Below are 18,239 nucleotides of genomic sequence, written 5' to 3' on the forward strand. Positions count from 1 at the left end.
TAGTTGCTATGGGGACAAGATATCCGGCACAGCAGCAGATTTAAAGGGCTGCTTCTGTGTCTTACAGGGGTACTACCAGTGAATGAATGGTTCCAACAATTGACTGGCCAAACTTGGAAGAAGAAAGACATGGCTGAAAGAAATGCAAATAACTAAGGTAGAGGGCGGACATCTCCTTTATAGAGATGGATTTGCAAGTGATACTGTGGGATGTGCAGCAAAGTGATGTCAGACCCTGAGGCTCACCCTGCTCATAAGACTGTAGGAAGGCATGCATGGGACAAGGTCACTGACCAGGTCAATGCTGTGTCTCTGGGAAGGAGAGACTTCCATCTCAAATAGCTGCGCGCTAACTTGACTTGTTTATGTTTTCATTTGAGAACACTAGCCTCAGAAGTAGAAAGAAATCGAAAGGTGATGTCACAACCAAGGGGGTAAGTGATTGGCTGCTGATTGGTGAATAGTTTTTTTTTATCAGTGAGTTTTAGCATTATTGTTGCCAAATTAAGTTAATCTAGGGGTTAAGTCATGGCAGGAGAGCTTGGACACGTGTTATGCTCCTCGAGTACTGTGTGGGAAGTCAGGGACGCTACTTGTCCCTGACAACTACATATGCGGGAAGTGTATCCGGCTGCAGCTCCTGACGTACCACATTGCAGCACTGGAGCTGCGGGTGGATTCACTCTGGAGCATCCACGATGCTGAGAATGACGTGAATAGCACGTTTAGTGAGTTGGTCTTACTGCAGGTAAAGGTTACAAAGCCAGATAGGGGATGGGTGACCAATAGGAAGAGCAGTGGAAGGAAGGTAGTGCAGGGGTCCCCTGTGGTCATCCCCCTGCAAAACAGATACACAGCTTTGGGTACTGTTGAGGGGGATGTCTCATCAGGGGAGGGCAGCAGCAGCCAAGTCCATGGCACCGTGGCTGGCTCTGCTGCATAGGAAGGAAGGAAAAAGAGTGGGAGAGCTATAGTGATAGGGGATTCTATTGTAAGGGGAATAGATAGACGTTTCTGCGGCCGCAACCGAGACTCCAGGATGGTATGTTGCCTCCCTGGTGCAAGGGTCAAGGATGTCTCGGAGTGGGTGCAGGACATTATGAAGGGGGAGGGTAAACAGCCAGTTGTCGTGGTGCATATAGGTACCAACGATATAGGTAAAAAATGGGATGAGGTCCTACAAGATGAACTTAGGGAGCTTGGAGCTAAATTAAAAAATAGGACCTTAAGAGTAGTAATCTCAGGATTGCTACCAGTGCCACGTGCTAGTCAGAGTAGGAATCGCAGGATAGCTCAGATGAATACGTGGCTTGAGGAGTGGTGCAGAAGGGAGGGATTCAAATTCCTGGGACATTGGAACCGGTTCTGGGCGAGGTGGGACCAGGACAAACCGGACGGTCTGCACCTGGGCAGGACCGGAACCAATGTCCTAGGGGGGAGTGTTTGATAGTGCTGTTAGGGAGGGGTTAATCTAATATGGCAGGGGGATGGGAAACTATGCAGGGAGACAGAGGGAAGTAGAATGGGGGCAGAAGCAAAAGATAGAAAGAAGAAAAGTAAAAGTGGAGGGCAGAGAAACACAAGGCAAAAAGCAAAAAGGGCCACATTACAGCAAAATCCTAAAGGGGCAAAAGGTGTTAAAAAGACAAGCCTGAAGGCTCTGTGCCTCAATGCAAGGAGTATTCGGAATAATGTGGACGAATTAACCGCGCAGATAGCTGTTAACGGATATGAAGTAATTGGCATCACGGAGACATGGCTCCAGGGTGACCAAGACTGGGAACTCAACATCCAGAGGTATTCAACATTCAGGAAGGATAGACAGAAAGGAAAAGGAGGTGGGGTGGCATTGCTGATTAAAGAGGAATTTAATGCAATAGTAAGGTAGGACATTAGCTTGGATGATGTGGAATCTGTATAGGTGGAGCTACGGAATACCAAAGGGCAGAAAACGCTAGTGGGAGTTGTGTACAGACCACCAAACAGTAGTAATGAGGATGGGGACAGCATCAAACAAGAAATTAGGGATGTGTGCAATAAAGATACAGCAGTTATCATGGGCGACTTTATTCTACATATTGACTGGGCTAACCAAGCTGGTAGCAATGTGGTGGAGGAGGATTTCCTGGAGTGTATTAAGGATGGTTTTCTGGACCAATATGTCGAGGAACCAACTAGAGGGCTGGCCATCCTAGACTGGGTGATGTGAAATGAGAAAGGACTAATTAACAATCTTGTTGTGCGAGGCCCCTTGGGGAAGAGTGACCATAATATGGTAGAATTCTTTATTAAGATAGAGAGTGACACGGTTAATTCAGAGACTAGGGTCCTGAACTTGGGGAAAGGTAACTTCAATGGTATGAGACGTGAATTGGCTAGAATAGACTGGCGAGTGATACTTAAAGGGTTGACGATGGATAGGCAATGGCAAACATTTAAAGATCACACGGATCAACTTCAACAATTGTACATCCCTGTCTGGAGTAAAAATAAAATAGGGAAGGTGGCTCAACCGTGACTAACAAGGGAAATTAAGGATAGTGTTAAATCCAAGGAAGAGGCATATAAATTGGCAAGAAAAAACAGCAAACCTGAGGACTGGGAGAATTTTGTAATACAGCAGAGGAGGACAAAGGATTTAATTAGGAGGGGGAAAATAGAGTATGAGAGGAAGCTTGCTGGGAACATGAAAACTGACTGCAAAAGCCTCTATAGATATGTGAAGAGAAAAAGATTAGTGAAAACAAATGTCGGTCTCTTGCAGTCAGATTCAGGTGAATTTATAATGGGGAACAAAGAAATGGTGGACCAATTAAACAAATACTTTGGTTCTGTTTTCACGAAGGAAGACACAAATAACCTTCTGGAAATACTAGGGGACTGAGGGTCTAGTGAGAAGGAGGAACTGAAGAATATCCTTATAAAGCGGGAAATTGTATTCGGGAAATTGATGGGATTGAAGGCCAATAAATCCCCGGGGCCTGAGTACTTGAGGAAGTGACCATAGAAATATTGGTGATCATTTTCCAACAGTCTATCGACTCTGAATCAGTTCCTATGGACTGGAGGGTAGCTAATATAACACCACTGTTTAATAAAGGAGAAAGAGAGAAAACGATTAATTATAGACCGGTTAGCCTGACATCAGTGGTGGGGAAAATGTTGGAATCAATTATTAAAGATGAAATAGCAGCGCATTTGGAAAGCAGTGACAGGATCGGTTCAAGTCAGCATGGATTTATGAAAGGGAAATCATGCTTGACAAATCTTCTGGAATTTTTTGAGGATGTAACTAGTAGATTGGACAAGGGAGAACCAGTGGATGTGGTGTATTTGGACTTTCAAAGGCTTTTGACAAGGTCCCACACAAGAGATTGGTGTGCATAATCAAAGCACATGGTACTGGGGGTAATATACTGACGTGGATAGGGAACTGGTTGGCAGACAGGAAGCAGAGAGTCGGGATAAACGGGTCCTTTTCAGAATGGCAGGCAGTGACTAGTGGAGTGCCGCAGGGCTCAGTGCTGGGACCCTAGCTCTTTACAATATACATTAATGATTTAGATGAAGGAATTGAGTGTAATATCTCCAAGTTTGCAGATGACACTAAACTGGGTGGTGGTGTGAGCTGTAAGCAGGATGCTAAAAGGCTGCAGGATGACTTGGACAGGTTAGGTGAGTGGGAAAATGCATGGCAGATGCAGTATAGTGTGGATAAATGTAAGGTTATCCACTTTGAGGGCAAAAACAGGAAGGCAGAATATTATCTGAATGGCGGCAGATTAGGAAAGGGGGAGGTGCAACGAGACCTGGGTGTCATGGTTCATCAGTCATTGAACGTTGGCATGCAGGTACAGCAGGCAGTGAAGAAGGCAAATGGTATGTTGGCCTTCATAGCTAGGGGATTTGCATATCGGAGCAGGGAGGTCTTACTGCAGTTGTACAGGGCCTTGGTGAGGCCTCACCTGGAATATTGTGTTCAGTTTTGGTCTCCTAATCTGAGGAAAGACATTCTTGCTATTGAGGGAGTGCAGCGAAGGTTCACCAGACTGATTCCCGGGATGGCGGGACTGACATATGAGGAGAGGCTGGATCAACTGGGCCTTTATACACTGGAGTTTAGAAGGATAAGAGGGGACCTCATAGAAACTTACAAGATTCTGATGGGACTGGACAGGTTAGATGTGGGAAGAATGTTCCTGATGATGGGAAGTCCAGAACCAGGGGACACAGTCTTAGGATAAGGGGTAGGCCATTTAGAACTGAGATGAGGAGAAACTTCTTCACTCAGAGAGTTGTTAACCTGTGGAATTCCCTACTGCAGAGAGTTGTTGATATCAGTTCATTGGATATATTGAAGAGGGACTTAAATATGGCCCTTATGGTTAAAGGGATCAAGGGATATGGAGAAAAAGCAGGAAAAGGGTACTAAGGGAATGATCAGCCATGATCTTATTGAATGGTGGTGCAGGCTCGAGGGGCCGAATGGCCTAATCCTGCAGCTATTTTTTATGTTTCTATGTTTCTCACTATTACAAAGCATATATGACATAGCTTGCAACTTTCAAGGAGACCTTGTAATATTGGAGCACATTTATCAGTAAACATAGGCTTCCTAATACTGCCATCAACTGGACCGTCCATGCTGCCTACAGAGACGGTTCGACTGTAACCCTGAGTGGCTTTCAGGTTCCTGCGGAACAGTTTTTTACTTTCAGACCCAGGGTGTTTCGATTCCTGGGCCTCATTTAAATGTCGCTAGTCCACTTCCCACCCAGAACGATGGGAAGAGGGGCAGAGTGGCAGCTGACAGGAAGAGGTGGGGTAGCCCTTGGCTTCCTGCCTGCTTCCAGGTAAAAAGAAAGAAAGTCTTACATTTATATAGCGCCTTTCACAATCACTGGACTTCTCAAAGCACTTTACAGCCAATGAAGTACTTTTGAATTGTAGTCACTGTTGTAATATGGAAAACGTGGCAGCCAATTTGTGCACAGCAAGCTCCCACAAACAGTAATGTGATAATGACCAGATGAACTGTTTTTGTGATGTTGATTGAGGGATAAATATTGGCCAGCACAACAGGGATAATTCCCCTGCTCTTCTTCAAAATAGTGCCATGGGACCTTTTACCATCTACCTGAGAAAGCAGACGGTGCCTCAGTTTAACATCTCATCTGAAAGACAGCAACTTTGACAGTGCAGCAGTCCCTCAGCACTGCACTGGAGTATCAGCCTAGATTTTTGGGCTCAAGTCCCTGAAGTGGGATTTGAACCCTCAACCTTCTGACTCAGAGGCAAGGGTACTACCCACTGAGCCATAGCTGACACTAATCAGCAGAGTAGAGGTTTTGGGGAGGGTTTGGGAAGTGGGTGTGTTCTGGGCAGGAGAGGGTGCTGCACTGCTGCTCCTCCTGGCCCCACAAAGGAATTTTTTTCACTTACCTGGAGGGGCTCTTCATCGTTCCCACCAATCGCCAGCTTGCTTCAGCTGGCCAGGAAAGCCACAAAGGCTTCCCCGCTTGGGTCTCCATTAAATTGCCATTGAGGTTCCATTGATGTCATTGGAACCCAATTAGCATTTATGCATGAGGGTCACATATGAGTCCGCGCAGGCATCTCATCCACCCTCAAAACTAGCTGGATTAAAATCAGAGATCAGCCGGATATGCAGCCGCATTAGCACTACCCATATGCATAACACTACATTTATTTATATTAAATTACATCTGGCAGATCAATGATAAAGATGGGGAATAGCAACAACCCCGACACTGATCCCAGTGGGGCGCCACTAGTAACCGGTTTCTATGCAGAACCGAGAGGGTTTATGGAGTGCTCTCCTCAAATTTGGCTGTCCTCAAAAATTTGTCACCATCCTCCACCTGCTTCATGACGACATGCAAGCCATGATCCTTAAAAACGGAATCCACCACAGACCCAATACAAGCGCAGACCGGGGTCAAGCAAGGCTGTGTCATTGCACCAAAACTCTTTTCAATCTTTCTCACTGTAATGCTTCATCTAATCTCCAACAAGCTCCCTGCTGGAGTGAAGCTAATGTACAGGACAAACGGTAAATTGTTCAACCTCCATTTCCTCCAGTCGAGCACCAAGGTTGTCCCAATCTCTGCCATTGAATTATAGTATGCAGACCACACTTGCGTTTGGGCACACTCAGAGGCCAAACTCCAAGCCATCATCGACACCTTCACTGAAGCTTACAAGAGTCTGGGCCTTGCATTAAACATCAGCAAGACAAAGGTTCTCTACCAACCTGCCCCCGCCTCACTGTACTGGCCCCCGATCATCAAGAGCCGCGACAAGACCTTGGACAGCGTGGACCACTTTCCATACCTTGGGAGCACCAGACGTCGATGACGAAACCCAACACCGCTTTCAGTGTGCCAGTGCAGCCCTCGTCGCCTGAGGAAAAGAGTGCTTGAAGACCAAGATCTCAAACCCAGCATCAAGCTCATGGTGTACAAAGCAGTAATGATTCCCGCCCTCCTTTATGCTTTAGAGACATGGACAATGTACAATAGGCATCTCAAAGCACTAGAGAAGTACCACCAACACTGCCTTCGCAATATTCTGCAAATCCATTGGCAGGATAGGCGCATTAACATCAGTGTTCTCTCTCAGGCCAACATCCCCAGCATCGCAGCATTGACCACGCTCGATCAGCTCCGATGGGTGGGCCATGCCTGATACATTCCCGAAACAGGCACTCAACTCCGAGCTCCATCATGGCAAGCAAGCCCCAGGTGGGCAGAGAAAATGCTTCAAGGACACCCTCAAAGTCTCCCTGAAAAAATGTAACAGCCCAACCGACTCTTGGGAATCCCTGGCCCATGACACTCAAAGTGAAAACTAAGCATTCGGGAAGGCATCGAACTCTTTGGGTCTCTTCATCGGGAGCACGCGTTAGTCAAATACAAACAGTGGAAGGAGCATACGACAAACCAAGCACTCCACCTACCCGTCCCTTGAACCACCACCTGCCCCACCTGAAACAGAGACTGTAGATCCTGTATTGGACTCATCAGTCACCTTAGAACTATCATCCTCGACTCCGAGGGACTGTCTAAGAAGAAGATACAGCCCTTAATGACCCGCTGACTCCTAACATAGCTAAAACAGATTTTGCTATTGCTATCACTGCTATCTACTATCTTCTGTGGTGCTGTATGTTTATTACAATAATTCGTAAGTTTATTGAATGGAACTCATTTCTATTCATAAAAACCATAGGATTGCTTCTCTGATCCAAACCATGCATTCCATTTCCAAAAGGCATTCGATAAGGTGTCACATGAAAGGAGTCTACACAAGATAAGGACTCATGGGGTTGGGAGTAATATATTAGCATGGATAAAGGATTGATTAATGGACAGAAAACAGTCGGGACAAACAGGTCATTTTCAGGTTGGCAGGCTGTAACTAGTGGGGTGCTGCAAGGATCAGTGCTGGGGCCTTCAGCTATTTACAATCTATATTAATGACTTAGATGAAGGGACCGAGTGCAATGTATCCACGTTTGTTGACGATAGAAAGCTAGGTGTGAAATCCGAACATAAGAACATAAGAAATAGGAGCAGGAGCAGGCCATCTGGCCCCTCGAGCCTGCTCCGCCATTCAATAAGATCATGGCTGATCTTCGACCTCAACTCCACTTTCCTGCACTATCCCCATATCCCTTGATTCCCTGTACGATCCTGCCACTGAGAAGGTGTAACCATACTCCCAGAGTTTTGTACCTTCCTATCCATCATGGCTAACGCATTGCATCAAAAACTTTACCTTTAAATGCCACAAAAGCAACAACAAGTTCACAGCAAGCTGCTCCCGTCTCACCCTACTTGATCCAGTTTGAGCAGTCACATCACATGAAGACAGTGCCCTCCAATGGTGACAATGCTGATCTTCCACTGAAGCAAGTTAAGTATCAACCACAATGAAATAAAGAAACCAGGGCCTCGATATTAACCCTCACCCCCCTGCCCATGACAGGTGGGAGGAGGATGGGACAGGATGGCTTATGCCCTAAAAAACACGAAATGCAACACCAACCCGATGCGTACCCGCCTGCCGCCATTTTTACGGCGTTAGGTAGCGTGCGCTGCGGATGTCTCACTTTGTAGAGACGGGACACTTCATTAACATATTTAATTCAGGCCCCCACGGTCCAATTGGGAGCCAGATTTAAATTTAACTGCTTCCCGCACGGGAAACCCGGCAGCGAAATGGAGACGGGAGCTGCTGGCTCCAGAAGGTAAGTGCTTTTTATAGCTGCCCTACGGGCCAGGAGGAGGGTGCTTCCCCCAGCCCCTCAGTGAAGCCTTCGGCCTCCCTTCTACTGATCAAGGGCTCTCTCTCTCAAGCCCCTGCCTTAATCACTGATCCCCTCAAACCCTGATCTGCTACCTGTCTCGCCATCGCCGAATGCCCCCCCAGCCAAGCCCAAAGCCGTAGCACTCCCCCGATCACTGACCCCGAGCCCCCGAGCCCCAATCAGCAGCCTGCTCTCAATCACCAGATCGCCAGGGTCCGTCACCAAGGGTCCCCAGTTGCGACCTCCTGCCGCTGGTTTTCCTGTCCGGCAGCCGGCTAGCCTGTCGATCTGGCCGGGCCTCCACGTCTCCGGCCTTGTTGAGATTCCCCCAGGCTCCCCCGCACCCTCCCTGCCTCCCCGCAAATACCGGGGCCCATGTTTCAATCAATGACTAGCTTTGATGTAGCAATTTCATAAAATAGTATAAAAGCAGAAACCGAATACCTAATTTTTCTATCAATGTCAGAAAATCAAAGAGTCAGAGTATAAATGAAGTAAATTAAACAGCCTTCAGGGCCTCTGGTTAGAGGAAATTATCATTGGATTCATCCAAAAACATTGTGAAAGTAAACATTCCTCCAAAAACACATTAAAATACAAACTCTTTTCCTATGACATATTGACAGAAGAAAAGCATGTAAAACAATCCCATCCAATTAAACCAAGAAGCCGGAATGAATGGCTAATTAATCCAAGTCATTGTCTCTTTTTTCTAACTTTTGAATTCTTTTGAATAAATCTATTGTAATCTCACTCTGTTATACATGAATTAAGGCACATATAAGGAAATAAGTTACTGCTGGCAACCATAGCACGAAACACTAGGCAGGTTTTAAGGAGAGTCTTAAAGGAGGAGAGGGAGATGGAGAGGTATAAATGTTGAGGGAGGGAATTCCGGAATGTGGTGCCTAGGTGGCTGAAGGGAAGGGTAATACCCAAGAGGCCAGAGTCAGAGGAATGGAGAGTTCTGAGAAGGTTTTAAGACTGGGGAAGTTTACAGAGATATGAAGATATGGTTTGCATCAGCAGTCACAAGTTTCTCTTAGGGCACTAGGCCTGCTGGGCAACGGAAATTCAGATGAGTTTAAGACAGGTTAGATGCAGGAAGAATGTTCCCAATGTTGGGGAAGTCCAGAACCAGGGGTCACAGTCTAAGGATAAGGGGTAAGCCATTTAAGACCGAGATGAGGAGAAACTTCTTCACCCAGAGAATGGTGAACCTGTGGAATTCTCTACCACAGAAAGTAGTTGAGGCCAATTCACTAAATATATTCAAAAGGGAGTTAGATGAAGTCCTTACTACTCGGGGGATCAAGGGGTATGGCGAGAAAGCAGGAAGGGGGTACTGAAGTTTCATGTTCAGCCATGAACTCATTGAATGGTGGTGCAGGCTAGAAGGGCTGAATGGCCTAATCCTGCACCTATTTTCTATGTTTCTATGTTTCTATGAAAATCCTGCTAAAGAGCCGGCCTCGGAGCACACTAAAAAGGATTCCCTGGAAATAAAAATCGTCAAAAAAAAAACATTCCCAATATCTTGCTCACCCCACAAAAACATAAATCGCAAAAATAAAAAATATAAAAACAATCGCACTTACCTCATGCAGTCATTCCTTCCCTCACTACCACCAGAATAGCTCGGACCGCCCGCTTTCCCAGGCAGTCCCACTAAGGTACTGGTCAGCACCGCTGCCACCGGCACACTGAATGTGCCGAGCGGCACGAATGCCGGCACTCAAGGCTGCGAACCTCTTTAGCGTCCCTGTTCCAACCCCTTCCAGGGGTGCTAAGTGATCGAATTTCTACCCCATTGTCTTTGGTCCCCGCCACAAACTCTGTTCCATGACCACCGTTTCCACCCCTCACCCTGCCAATTGTCTGAAGCTGAGCCAGACCATTCACAACCTTATGTTTGACACCGGGATGAGGTTCTGACCATATATCCGCTCCATCACCAAGACTTCCTACTTCCACCTCCATAGCATCGCCCAAGGCCACCCATGCCTCGGCTCATCTGCAGCTGAAACCCTCATCTATTCCTTTGTTACCTCTAGACTTGACTATTCCAATGCTCTCCTGGCCGGCCTCCCATCTTTTACCCAACATAAACTTGTGCTCATTCAAAACTCTGCTGCACATAGCTTAACTCGCACCAAGACCGATTCACCCATCATCCCTGTGCTCGCTGACCTACACTGGCTCCCGGTCCAACAACATCTCGATTTTAAAATCCTCATCCTTGTTTTCAAATGACTCCCTATCTCTGTAACCTGCTCCAGCTCAACAAGCCTTCGAGGTCTCTGCATTCCTCCAATTCTGGCATCTTGTGCATCCCCAATTTTAATCACCCCATCATTGGCGATTTTGCTTTCAGCTGCATTTGCCCTAAGCTCTGGAATTCTCTCCCTAAACCTCTTCGCCTTTCTACCTCTCTCTCCTTCATTAAAGCACTCCTTAAAACCTACCTTTTTGTCCAAGCTTTTGCTCATCTGTCATGATATCTCCTTCTGTGGCTCGGTGTCAAAATTTTTATTGATAACGCTCTTGTTAAGAGCCTTGGGACATTTTGCTTTGTTAAAGGCGTTATATAAATGTAAGTTGTTGTTCGTTTTTGTTGATGGGGTAATGAGGAGATCGGGAAAGTGACCGAAAGAGGTGAGGTGACCAGGAGGGGCGGAGATATCGATCAGGAGGGGGGTCGAGGCAGCGATCGAGAGGGCAGGAGCAGCTCCTGGTTTTAATGTGGCACCAGCTGGAGCACTCCTGCATCTCACAGCTACACATTCTGGTATTTTTTAAAAACGTAACCTTTTTCGTGGCGGCCCTTTAAGGACTACTGGTTATGACGCATGCAGACCTGGTCTTTCTGAACACAGCTGGCCTGGGAGAGGCCTTCAGCACTATAGCTGAGATGTTGACAGAGCTCCTAACCATTGCTGTGTACAGTCTACTCAGTTGCTTCCTCATGTGACATGTAGAGAACCAAATTTTCTGGACACTGGCATCTATCATGGAGGAGGCCCTTGGGAGAAAGCTCATTTGGCTAAAACCTCTTCCAAACACTTCAGCCTCATCTCTTGCACTCACATGCTGGTCTCCCCCATGGTTTAGGATGGGAAGGTGCACCACCATATTTGACTGGATCACAAAGGGTTCAGATCTGCTAATCGGGAGGGTGTGGTGGGGGAGCACTTAGCTCTGTCTGTTTTGGATGTTTAGCAGACCGGTAGCCCTGTGTTTTAGCTTTGCTAGGTTTGTGTCTTTTTCTGAATTATCCTTGGTGTAGTTCCTGGAACACCTATCCACTCTCCCCATTGATCTCTTGGTTTGATGGTGATGGAGGAGTGAGGGATGTGCTGGACCATAAGGTTACAGATTGCGCTGGTATACAATTCTGCTGCTGCGAATGGCCCCATTTTGGGCTGTTAGATCTTACCTTGGTGCATCCCACTTACCGCAGTGGTCATGCCACACTCCACAGCGGTGTCCTCACTGTGAAGACAAGGGCTTCAGTCATTTCGTGCACTGTCAATGCTATCATGGACAGATGTGCCTGCAACAGGTGGGTTGGTAAGGACAAGGCGAAGTAGGTTATTCTCTCATGTTGGCTCCCTCACCCCCTGACACATACCAAATATGGCAACACCTGCGTCTGCGCACATTCAGAGGCCGAACTTCAAACCATCGTCAACATCTTCACCGAGGCGTACTAAAGCATTGGCCTGACACTAAACATCCGTAAGACAAAGGTCCTCCACCTGCCTCACAGCACTGCCCCCCAGTCATGAAAATCCAACCTTGGACAACATGTACCGTTTTCCATACCTCGGGAGCCTACTATCAGCAAGGGCAGACATCGACGACGAGATCCAATAATGCCTCCAATGTGCCAGCGCAGCCTTCGGTCACCTGAAGAAAACAGTGTTTGAAGACCAGGACCTCAAATCTGGCACCAAGCTTATGGTCTACAGGGCAGTAGTGATATAGTGATCCTATATGGCTCAGAGACGTGGACCATATAAAGTAGACACCTCAAAGTGCTAGAGAAGTACTACCAGCGCTGCATCCGCAAGAACCTTCAAATCCATTCGGAGGATAGACGCATCAACGATAGTGCCTTGATCAGGCCAACATCCCCAACATCAAAGCACTGACCACACTCAACCAATTCCATTGGGTGGGCCACATCGTCCGCATGCCCAATACAAGACTCCCAAAGCAAGCACTCTACTCGGAACTCCTACGCAGCTAGCGAGCCCCAGGTTCAAGCACATCCTCAAAGCCTCCTTGATAAAGTGCAACATTCCCACCAGCACCTAGGAATCCCTGGCCCAAGACCGCCTTAAGTGGAGGAAGAGCATCCGGGAGGGCGCTGAGCACCTCGAGTCTTGTCGCCGAGAGCATGCAGAAAACAAGCACAGACAGCGGAAGGAGCGTGCGGAAAACCAGACTCCCCACCCACCCTTTCCTTCAACCACTGTCTGTCCCACCTGTGACAGAGACTGTAATCCCCGTATTGGACTGTACAGTCACCTAAGAACTCACTTTTAGAGTGGCAGCAAGTCTTCCTCAATTTCGAGGGACTTCCTATGATGATGATGATGATGATGATGATGATGGCAACTCTGTCCTTCAAAACTCAACCAGCTCCATCAGTGGTGAGACTACGACACCACTCTTGGCAGTGGATAATGAAGTTCCCAGTTTTGATGTCAGCGTGAAGCACGGTTTATACTCTGAATGGATGGTCATGTTATATGGGTTTATTTCTAAAAGTGAAGCTTAACGCACAACTTGTGAATTATGGCTCTAGTTCATAAAAGGAAATAAAATTCAGATGAGGTCAGCCCTTCTTTAGATCATAGACATGGGACAAGAAAGAGTTGTACTCCTACCTGATGCTGTGTGATCTGAAAAGATAGAGGTTGATATTCAACTGGCCACCTGGGTGTAAAACTGACGTTGTGGTTCAGCCGCCTGTTATAGAAACCGCATGATATTTATTTCCACTGATTTAATAGAAAATTAACCTCATCTTCCTAATGCTGTCCCTTCACAGCAAAATCAATTCTAACATCAAATTTTTCACTAAACTATTATTTATAATCTTTGTCCCAGAAGGGAAATTGTCTTATCTTACTAAGATACATCACATCAGGTATCGGGACAGAGAAAGATCCACAGCGGCCAATTTTGGCATGCTGGCAAAATTCAGTTCCAAGTGGTTAAGAACAGGTGTAAATCTTGCCAGATTCCACCTTAGTTGGCCAGCCAATTTGCTCAATTATTTACAGCTTCAGATGCGGGTGTAGATGTATGCAAATAGCTCAGTGATGATGGGAGAACAAATTGCATTTAGGTAAGAATTAAAGGGATGCAATTAAAGGGAGATGGCATCATAGGGGGACAATTTTTTTTTACAGTCTTTGGAATGTCTCAAAAGGCATCTCAACCCATTGGCAGTTTTTGTCAAGCTGAAAATGGAGAAGGCACAGAAATTACAGGTAAAAATAAAGGCAAAGGAAACCTAACATGTAGACATGAGACTGCAGGCAAGTGAAGGCAAGTGATCCCCTGTTTGATGGTTGCTGAATTGGAAGTGGTGATGCATGAGGTGGTTGTAAGAAGAGTGGTCCCATTTGCCTTCCTAAATCAGTACTACAGCATGGAAGAAGTTATAGGCAGGTTGGAGGCCGCAAATGACTGTGGCATGGGCTGTGCCAACCTTAAAAGAAAGAAAGACTTGCATTTATGTAGCGCCTTTCATGACCACCAGACATCTCAAAGCACTTTACAGCCAATAAAGTACTTTTGGAGTGTGGCCACTGTTGTAATGTAGGAAATGCAGCAGCCAATTTGTGCACAGCAAGCTCCCATAAACAGCAATCTGATAATGACCAATGAAATCTGTTTTAGTGATATTGAGTGAGGGATAAATATTAGTCAGGACACCAGGGATAACTCCCCTGCTCTTCTTTGAAATAGTGCCATGGGATCTTTTATGTCCACTTGAGAGAGCCTCTATAAAACGAATCATCCAAAGACAGCACCTCTGACAGTGCAGCACTCCCTCAGCACTGCACCGGAGGGTCAGCCTGGATCTTGTCCTCAAGTCTCTGGAGTGGGACTTGAACCCACAACCTTGTGATTCAGAGGCAAGAGTGCTACCCACTAAACCACAGCTGACACATAAATGGTGTTACATTTTAGATGCAGAGCGCCTTGCAGCAGATGGCACAGCTCTGTAAATGCCTCTCTGCTGACACCGAGCCTGTGAAGACTGTTCCCCAAGGCCATTGCCAGGGAGCTGCGATAATGTCTGCATTGATGATGGTTGCTGGCATCTTGGCCGGTGTGACCAATCAGCCCATGCTGGCAGTTGATCACTTTCTTTCATGCCACTGTGATTGGGTTGCTTGCAGAAAACCTTCCAATGTGAGGCAGAGTCAGGCATTCACATTTGTGCCATGAGCTCTGTTGTCCGAGCTGCCTTTGGGAATAAGAGTGTCCGTCTGCAAGGTATGTGACCTCTGTCTGTAGATGTGGATATGAGAGTACCAGCAGTTGGGCATAGATCCACCACTGCAGCCCTTCACTGGTCTTCCTCGAAAAAGCTCACAGATTTGAGGTTTTCCAATGAGGAACCCGTTGATGAAACTAAAGAACACAAGTAAACAATGAAATCTTCAGAGCAATGATTACAAAGACTCATGATACTTAAGTAGTATCTGGGAGAAGCAAATAAAGAACAGCAGTGCAATAATGGCCGAAAACAGTTAATTTAATCTTCTTACCACAGTCTTTTGATGAATTTTGGCCTGTAGCAAATTTGACCACCTATTATATATGGATGTGACACCTGGCACTGTTTATGTATAATGGCCAAAAAACAGTGTGTAAATCATTATCGCACCATTGGCACATCACTAGAATATGACACAAACAGCCGCCATCTGATGGGGAGAACCTCTGATAGGATCTTCCTGCGGCTACTCCCAGTTTCACCAGAAATGCACATTTTGTGCAAAAGAAATTGTTTCCCCCCCACCACTTTACTAATTCTTTAAGTCCATGAAATGGTGCACATGGCCTCTCTCAGATTATAGAGTGCATTTACCTGACATAAACTTGAGGTCATCCAAAACTCGGCTGCCCGAGTCCTAACTCGCACCAAGTCTCAGTCACCCATCACCCCTGTGCTCGCTGACCTACATTGGCTCATGGTTAAACAACGCCTCGATTTCAAAATTCTCATCCTTGTTTACAAATCTCTCCATGGCTTCGCCCCTCCCTTTCTCTGTAATCTCCTTCAGCCTCACAACCGCCGTCGCCACCCGCCCCCCACCTCATCCCCACCAAGATGTCTGCGCTCCTCAAATTCTGCCCTCTTGAGCATCCCTGATTATAATCGCTCAAACATTGGTGCCCATGCCTTCAGTTGCTTGGGCCCCAAGCTCTGGAACTCCCTTCCTAAACCTCTCGGCCTCTTTACCTCTCTTTCCTTCTTTAAGATGCTCCTTAAAACCTACCTCTTTGATCAATCTGCCGTCATTATTTGGCTCGGTGTCAAATTTTTGTCTTATAATACTCCTGTGAAGCAACTTGGGACATTTTACTACATTAAAGGTGCTATATAAATGTAAGTTGTTGTAGTTGTTGTTGAATTAATAAATGCATGCTATCGGCAGGGGGCCACACTCACCAGAAGCGCACATGAGGACGTTGCAATAAGAACATAAGAAATAGGAACAGGAGTAGGCCAAACGGCCCCTCGAGCCTGCTCCGCCATTTAATATGATCATGGCTGATCCAATCATGGACTCAGATCCACATCGCAGCCCGGACCCCATAATCGCTTATTCCCTTATCAGTTAACATAGAAACATAGAAACATAGACAATAGATGCAGGAGTAGGCCATTCGAGCCTGCACCGCCATTCAATGAGTTCATGGCTGAACATGCAACTTCAGTACCTCATTCCTGCTTTCTCGCCATACTCCTTGATCCCCCTAGTAGTAAGGACTACATCTAACTCCTTTTTGAATATATTTAGTGAATTAGCCTCAACAACTTTCTGTGGTAGAGAATTCCACAGGTTCACCACTCTCTGGGTGAAGAAGTTTCTCCTCATCTCGGTCCTAAATGGCTTACCCCTTATCCTTAGACTGTGATCCCTGGTTCTGGACTTCCCCAACATTGGGAACATTCTTCCTGCATCTAACCTGTCTAAACCCATCAGAATTTTAAACGTTTCTATGAGATCCCCTCTCATTCTTCTGAACTCCAGTGAATACAAGCCCAGTTGATCCAGTCTTTCTTGATATGTCAGTCCTGCCATCCCGGGAATCAGTCTGGTGAACCTTCGCTGCACTCCCTCAATAGCAAGAATGTCCTTCCTCAAGTTAGGAGACCAAAACTGTACACAATACTCCAGGTGTGGCCTCACCAAGGCCCTGTACAATTGTAGTAACACCTCCCTGCCCCTGTACTCAAATCCCCTCGCTATGAAGGACAACATGTCATTTGCTTTCTTAACCGCCTGCTGTACTTGTATGCCAACCTTCAATGACTGATGTACCATGACACCCAGGTTTCGTTGCACCTCCCCTTTTCCTAATCTGCCACCATTCAGATAATAGTCTGTCTCTCTGTTTTTACCACCAAAGTGGATAACCTCACATTTATCCACATTATACTTCATCTGCCATGCATTTGCCCACTCACCGAACCTATCCAAGTCACTCTGCAGCTTCACAGCATCCTCCTCGCAGCTCACACTGCCACCCAACTTAGTGTCATCCGCAAATTTGGAGATAATACATTTAATCCCCTCGTCTAAATCATTAATGTACAATGTAAACATCTGGGGCCCCAGCACAGAACCTTGCGGTACCCCACTAGTCACTGCCTGCCATTCTGAAAAGTACCCATTTACTCCTACTCTTTGCTTCCTGTCTGCCAACCAGTTCTCAATCCACGTCAGCACACTACCCCCAATCCCATGTGCTTTAACTTTACACATTAATCTCTTGTGTGGGACCTTATCGAAAGCCCTCTGAAAGTCCAAATACACCACATCAACTGGTTCTCCCTTGTCCACTCTACTGGAAACATCCTCTGACCCCTTTTATATCCGGAAGGTTGTTTGTGTCCTCCTTCGTGAATACCAAACCAAAGTACTTGTTCAATTGGTCTGCCATTTCTTTGTTCCCCGTTATGACTTCCCCTAAGACACTGTCTATCTCTGTCTTAAATTTATTCAATGTCCCAGCTTCCACACCTCTCTGAGGCAGTGAATTCCACAGATTTGCAACCCTCTGAGAGAAGAAATTTCTCCTCATCTCAGTTTTAAATGGGCAGCCACTTATTCTAAGATCATGCCCTCTAGTTCTAGTCTCCCCTATCAGTGGAAACATCCTCTCTGCATCTACCTTGTCAAGCCCTCTCATGATCTTATACGTTTCGATAAGATCACCTCATTATTTTGAATTCCAATGGGTAGAGGCCCAACCTCCTCAACCTTTCCTCATAAGTCAACCCCCTCATTTCAGGAATCAACCTAGTGAACCTTCTCTGAACTGCCTCCAAAACAAGTATATCCTTTCATAAATATGGAAACCAAAACTGTGTATAGTATTCCAGATATGGCCTCAGCAATACTCTGTATAACTGTAGCAAGACTTCCCTGCTTTTATACTCCATCCCCTTTGAAATGTCTTTACTACACAGTACAAATGCACACGAGGCCCATTCTAGAGAGAAGATCACTCTGTGACCAGTAACCTTTATTAGCCAGCACTGAAGTGGAGAAGATGGGTGGAGCTTCCCCTTTTATACACGAAAGTCCAGGTTAGGAGTGTCTCCCACAAGTTCATCACCTAGTGGTCAGTGTTCTCACGGTGTACA

Source organism: Pristiophorus japonicus, chromosome 15 (assembly GCF_044704955.1).
Source record: "Pristiophorus japonicus isolate sPriJap1 chromosome 15, sPriJap1.hap1, whole genome shotgun sequence".
NCBI lineage: Eukaryota > Metazoa > Chordata > Chondrichthyes > Pristiophoridae > Pristiophorus > Pristiophorus japonicus.